General features: G+C 39.5%; 1 long non-coding RNA gene across 1 annotated transcript; it reads right to left on the bottom strand.

The window, feature by feature from the left end:
• Nucleotides 1-500: 500 nt before the first annotated feature.
• Nucleotides 501-1,367, bottom strand: LOC120966024 (uncharacterized). The gene is made up of 2 exons (XR_005758980.2): nt 901-1,367; nt 501-815 (listed from the first exon to the last, which is right to left on the bottom strand). It is a non-coding gene; the product is annotated as an uncharacterized lncRNA (long non-coding RNA).
• Between the last annotated feature and the right edge of the window lie 5,496 nt (nt 1,368-6,863).

Genomic DNA, 6,863 nt, shown 5'->3' with positions numbered 1-6,863 from the left:
AGAGAAAATGGATACAATTCTTACAACGGATTAATGTAACCAATGAGGAGTCCTAGCTGCATCAGATGTATCACATGAGAAGGTTGTGGTGTGCTCCATATCTTGAGGGGCGTTGTTTCCTAGGATTGAGAAGTAATTAGCGGAGTGAGAGCTTGAACTCTGTGCTACATTTTGTTAGAAAGCTTCTGCTTGGCGCCCATTTTGATACTAACAGTTTTCATCACATTAATTTATTCAAATCATATCAGAGTGCATGTATGGTACCAAATCCATGTATCATGGAGTTATTGGCATTTTGGGGTTTTCTCGTGTCCGATAGGCAGCACATCGTTCCGAGGGCTACCATGGACAGAATGTTGAGGGTTCAGATTTTTGGAGTAAATTTAGAGGAATTGATTCCTATAGGAAAATAGACCCATACAATGAAATCTAGCAAAAAGATTTTTTTAGTCATACTTTAAAATCATTGAGTTGAATTGAAAAGTTGGTCATACAAGAAAGATGGTCTACAACAGATGCCAGTAATCACATTCTAAAGGAACATTTTATTCCGTCTACATCAAATAGAACGGCACATTCCATGCAAGGAGTTTATTCACCGAGATTGCATCAGACAAGCACAATCAAGATTTATTAGACGTCACGGAGCCATAACCAAAATGGTTGTGTCCGATGAAACTATAGGGGCCAACAACAACATTGTCTAATGTGGTTACAATAGAAGGAATGAAGACCCTTGTCTATTAAATTGCATTCTCCCATGCAACTAGGCTCAGAGCATCCTAGTGGCGAATTTATGCAATACGGCTCTCCACCTGCAGATGCAATACCATTATACTCATCATTAGCAATTTAACCAGACAAGATTATTCTAGATTAGCACTTCCAAACATTTCTTACCTCATGCATGGCAGGATGACATGGTACAGGAAAACACCATCACAAGGACAAGCAAAGCAATGAACCTGACCCTCCTTGTGTTGCATTGGTTTATGGGTGCCATGAGCTGAAGAGGCATGTGACTTGTGTAGGTTCGTGTTCCTTGTGTTCTTATGGTGTGTTGCTTTGCTGCCAAAGCTCCCTCTGATTATTGGCTTTATATGGAGGCACATATATCTTAAACAAATGTTTCCCATATGGTTTATTAAATTTGTTATTTAGTAAATTAATATCGATATATGTTGCATATGTATTAACTTTGCACTATTTGTATTGTATTTTATATCATGATATCTTGTTACACGAAAAGCAATGGCACACAAATCTTCATATTTTGCATTTATTGAGGAACTATCAATTTCTTAGTCAGTATGTAATGGTTATTCACCATCAAAGGACAATCATATCTTTGATAGATGTTGCTCGTATCATTTCTTGCATTTATTACCTACTAACTAATGTTGATAAGTTTTGCATTTTTATTCTCGTACACTAATATATAATACTAGTACTGATATCATGATATCTTGTTACTTTAAAAATAGTGCCACGCATTATATCGTATATTTTATTAACGGACTATTTCTCACTCAGTCTGAAATAGTTATTGCTCGATCGTGGCACAATAATATTTCCATAGATGTTTCTCATATGGCTTCTTGCATGAACCATCCATTTATTGATGTTGGTATATCTTGCATTTGTTTTCCCTTAACACTATGTATTTTTGTATTATTACCATGATATATTTTTATGTCAAAACCAATCCCGCACATATCTTTATCTTTTTCTTGAGGACTATTTCTCACTCAATGTGGAATATTTATTTCTCAGTTGAGGAACTACCATGTCTAGGATAAATATTACAAAATTATATTGGTTATTGCACTTATGTATCTTCTAAATTAATGTTGGCATGTTATCTTCATCAGTACTCTCATTCTCTCCGTCCATCTCTTTCGGCGACTCACGTATTGGCGTCCTGACGATCGATTCGCTTTAACAACAAGTACTCATTCATAATCAAACTTTGTTTCATTTTCACCTAATCTAATTAACTATATATATATATTGCTTCAAATCATGACTAAAGATCATAATAAAAAGTTAATATATGATACTCATGCTAACTAACAACTTCCTTCAAAGGTGAGACTAGTGTCTAGAGTGCCTTCTACATCGATGGATCTCTAGTCCATGGAAAATTACATCAAAACTCTTAGGGTTTCTAGGTAGAGGGGGTCTCTGTTGGGAAATATAGTAGAAAACAAAAAAATCACACCTACGATCACCCAAGATCAATATGAACATGCATAACAGGTTGGGATCACGATGGTTACCGTCACCGATTTGCAGTGGAAGAAGAACGTGCCGACGTAGATCGTACTTGGAGTCCCTTGAACCGTCGATAAACGATCCCTCGTACCACCTACAGAGGCCCTCGAACCGAAGACCGGAAGCACGTCATCTTTACTTCATTGCAAGCGTGCAACCTTCACGATCCAGCAGCGCTTCATCGTCTAGAGCCAATCGTTGCTGGAGAATTAGAGGGAGTAGATTAGAACCACACAAGACTTCTAATTATGAGGACAAGAGGATTATCCTAGCTCTAATTAGTCAACTATGACCAACTAGATCTGGATCTGGAAGAGCTAAAGGAGGCTCCAAAACTCAACCGAGCAAAAACCCCTGGTATGTATGGGTTGGAGGAGGAGAAGAGGGGAGGGCATCCAACAAGGAAGGAAAGTCCCTCTTCGGGGCACCGGCCATGGGGGAGGAGTAGGGGCCAGTTCTTTTTGGCAATTTTGCCAGAATTGACCCCCTCCCCAGCTTCTCCCAGAATTGCCACTCCATTTTTTTACAATTCCTAGCTAATTAGACCTTAACTAGCTAGGAATTGTAAAAAAATGGAGCAGCAATTCTAGGAGAAGTTGGGGAGCGGGTCATGTCTGGGAGAATTGCCCAAAAGAACTGGCTCTAGGAATACTCCCCAAGTCCAATTCGGTCCCCCTATATGGCAAGGGGGGATGCCACTTCCTTATGGGCCCTTGTGGCTCATAATTACTTCCACCTCTTGGCCTTTTTAAGGCCGGCTGATATTAAATCAAATATAAAATAGTTCTAAATTTTTTTTAGACCATTACACACACACACACACACACACACACACCATCCCCATGAACATTTTCCACCTATATATATTATCTGCACTATCAGGTATTACCCGATATTCACCGAAACCCTTCCGGTGACTCCAAAAACGCTTCCGGATCCTCTCGGAACTTTTTCGAATATTAATGAAACAATTCCACAAATATATTCTCATCAGTCCCCTCCTCCTAACACTCATCATATCGTGATTTCTTTAAGCTTGTGACCCCATAGGTTCGGTAACTCATAGACATGAATGAAATCGCTCGTTCAATGACCGACAGCGGAACTGTGGACGTCGATATCGATCCCTATGAGCATACAAATGATATTCGAGTGAACCTTTGGTTATCATGTGATGTTCCCTTTTCTTCACGATACTTAAAAAAACCCGAGAGGCATCAGTATCCTTCTGAGTCATCGCTATGCTCATTATACCGAAATCATAGTTACCTCTTTTGTTCTTCTTTCTCATTATTGTGTTTCGGCATCCCTGTGACGAAGTAACATGTGTTTGGCCAGACGATGATTGATGTCATCACACCGAGAGGTCCCTAAGAATATCTCTCCATCATCGGAGGAGCAAATTCTACTCTTAAGCTATCTGACCACTTGTCAAACTTTCTGGTGAACCCGTAAGTTGTCGTTATGATCACCGTGTTACAGGTGACGTTTGAGCAACCCCAAAGTCCACCGTATGGTAAGAAGTGACCACAATACTCTCATGGTCTAAGCAAAAGATTCAAACGTTAACTTCGTGTTATTGTAATTGATTGTAGACGATATTATCTCAATTCATAAAATACAAGATTGGGTCAATTCAATATGACTGTTCTTCTAACGTCATAATCTCAATGTTGTTTTAGGGCTATTGTTACACTTATGGTATCCCCAGATCAGAAAAACGTGGTCAGCAACAACACTTGAGCTAGTCCTAGAGGCGAGACTAGGAACCTTTAATTTATCCGTTTATCATTCCACACGTGCATATGAGCTTTCCACTGAATCACAAAATCCAGGATCATACCAGTTATAACATGAAATATAAACTCCATAATTATGAATAAAGAAATTTAATAGTACAATATTATTGTCTCTAGGGCATATTTCGTACAGTCTTATAGGTAAAATATGGAGGCAAGGGGTGCCTGTGGGTGCCACGCGCCGTCGGACACTGATACGTCCAATTTGCATCTTGATTTCCTATGAATAATTATTATGCTTTTAATCATTATTTCATTTTATGGTACAATTCTTATGCCTCTTCTCTCTTATTTTGCAAGATATACATGAAGAGGTGATGTCCGCTAGAACTACGTCGTTATTTCCCCAAAGAGGAAGGGATGATGCAGTATAGCGACGGTAGGTATTTCCCTCAGTGATGAGATCAAGGTTATCGAACCAGTAGGAGAACATCCTCACACCACGTAAACAGCATCTGCACACAAATAACAAATACTCCCAACCCGACATGTTAAAGGGGTAGTCAACCCCTTTCAGGTACGACGCCTCAAGGTAGGCAAATAACATGAGATAAAAGTGGTAGATAGGATAAATATATTGCGGAACAAATAAATTGCAGCAAGGTATTTTTGTATTTATTTTTGGTTTAATAGATCTGAAAATAAATGCAAAGGAAAATAAATCGCCAAGGCAAATATGATGAAAAGAGACCCGGGGGCCGTAGGTTTCACTTGTGGCTTCTCTCGAGAAAAATAGCAAACGGTGGGAAAACAATTACTGTTGGGCAATTGATAGAACTTCAAATAATCATGACGATATCCAGGCAATGATCATTATATAGGCATCACGTCCAAGAATAGTAAACCGACTCCTGCTTGCATCTACTACTATTACTCCACACATTGACTGCTATCCAGCATGCATCTAGTGTATTAAGTTCATGAAGAAACGGAGTAATGCAACAAGAATGATGACATGATGTAGACAAGATCCGTTTATCTATTATGTATATATATAACCCATCTTGTTATCCTTAGTAGCAACGATACATACGTGTCGGTTCCCCTTCTGTCACTGGGATCAAGCACCGTAAGATCGAATCCACTACATAGCACCTCATCCCATTGCAAGATAAGTAGACCAAGTTGGCCAAACAAAACCCAAATATCAGAAAAGAAACAAGAGGCTATAAACAATCATGCATATAAGAGATCAAAGAAGACTCAAATAACTTTCATGGATAAACATAGATTTGATCATAAACTCAAAGTTCATCGCATCCGAACAAACACACCGCAAAAAGAGTTACATCACATGGATCTCCAAGAGACCATTGTATTGATAATCAAAAGAGAGAGAGGAAGCCATCCAGCTACTAACTACGGACCCGTAGGTCTACAAAGAACTACTCACGCATCATCGGAGAGCCACCAATGGAAGTGGTGAACCCCTCTGTGATGGTGTCTAGATTGGATCTGGTGGTTCTGGACTCTGCGGCGGCTGGAATTGATTTTCGTCGAGTCCCCTAGGGTTTCTGGAGTATTGGGGTATTTATAGAGCAAAGAGGCGGTTCAGGGGGGACCCGAGGTGGGCACAACCCACCAGAGCACGCCTGGCCCTCCTGGCGCGCCCTGGTGGGTGCTGCTCCCCTCTAGGCACCCCTAGGTGCTTCCTTGGCCCACTGCATCTCTTCTGGCCCAAAAAAATCCTCGCGAAGTTTCGCTGCGTTTGGACTCTGTTTGATATTGATCTCCTGCGATGTAAAAAACATGCAGAAAACAACAACTGGCACTGTGCATTATGTCAATAGGTTAGTACCAAAAAATGACTATAAAATGATTGTAAAACATCCAAGAATGATAATATAACAGCATGGAACAATCAAAAATTATAGATACTTTGGAGACGTATGAGCATCCCCAATCTTAATTCCTGCTCATCCTTGAGTAGGTACATGATAAAAACAGAATTTTTTTATGTGGAATGCTGCCTAACATGCGCATCAAATTTCTTTTCTTTATAGCATGGACATATGGACTTTTATATGATTCAAAGCAATAGTCTAGTTTTGACATGAAGACTTCAATACTCAAGCATACCAACAAGCAACCATGTCTTTCAAAATATCAGCACTAAAGGAAGTTATCCCTAGCCCATTACGCTCAATCATTGATCCATTCATGAAACACACCCGAATATTAGCTACACCCAATGCTCAAATACGATCATAGTGCCCCTTAGTTGGTGCTTTATAAGAGAAGATGGAGACTCAAATTCAAAAATAAATATTGCATAAGTAAAAGAAAGACCCTTCGCGGAGGCAAGTAGTGATTTGTAGAGGTGCCAGAGCTGAAAGATTAAATTGAGAGATAAAAATATTTTTGAGAGGCATACTTTTCCCACCAATGAAAACGACCTAGAGATCTCAACACTTTCCATGCTAGATACATCATAGGCGGCTCCCAAACAGAAAATAAAGTTTATTCCTTTTTCCATCATTACTTTCACTTTCCATGGCTAACCGTATCCATGGGTGCCCTCCATACCAACACTTTCCAAGGAATTTATTATTTGACAACATAAAGTAAATTCATTTTTCATTTCGGGACTAGGCATCCCTAATATGTTTGCCGTACTCTCGTGCAAGGACAAGTGAATAAACACTCATCGTGAGAATAACACATCTAGCATGGAAAATATTGGTCACCCTTCATTGCCTCGCGAGCGGTAGAGCACACAAAAGAGAAATTTATTTTGAAAATTAGAGATGGCACATGCAGATTTGCTTAGAATGGCATGTAAATACCGCA

The sequence above is a fragment of the Aegilops tauschii genome, chromosome 6 (genome assembly GCF_002575655.3).
Source record: "Aegilops tauschii subsp. strangulata cultivar AL8/78 chromosome 6, Aet v6.0, whole genome shotgun sequence".
Classification (NCBI taxonomy): Eukaryota; Viridiplantae; Streptophyta; class Magnoliopsida; order Poales; family Poaceae; genus Aegilops; species Aegilops tauschii.
This window is presented reverse-complemented; position numbering and strand designations above follow the sequence as displayed.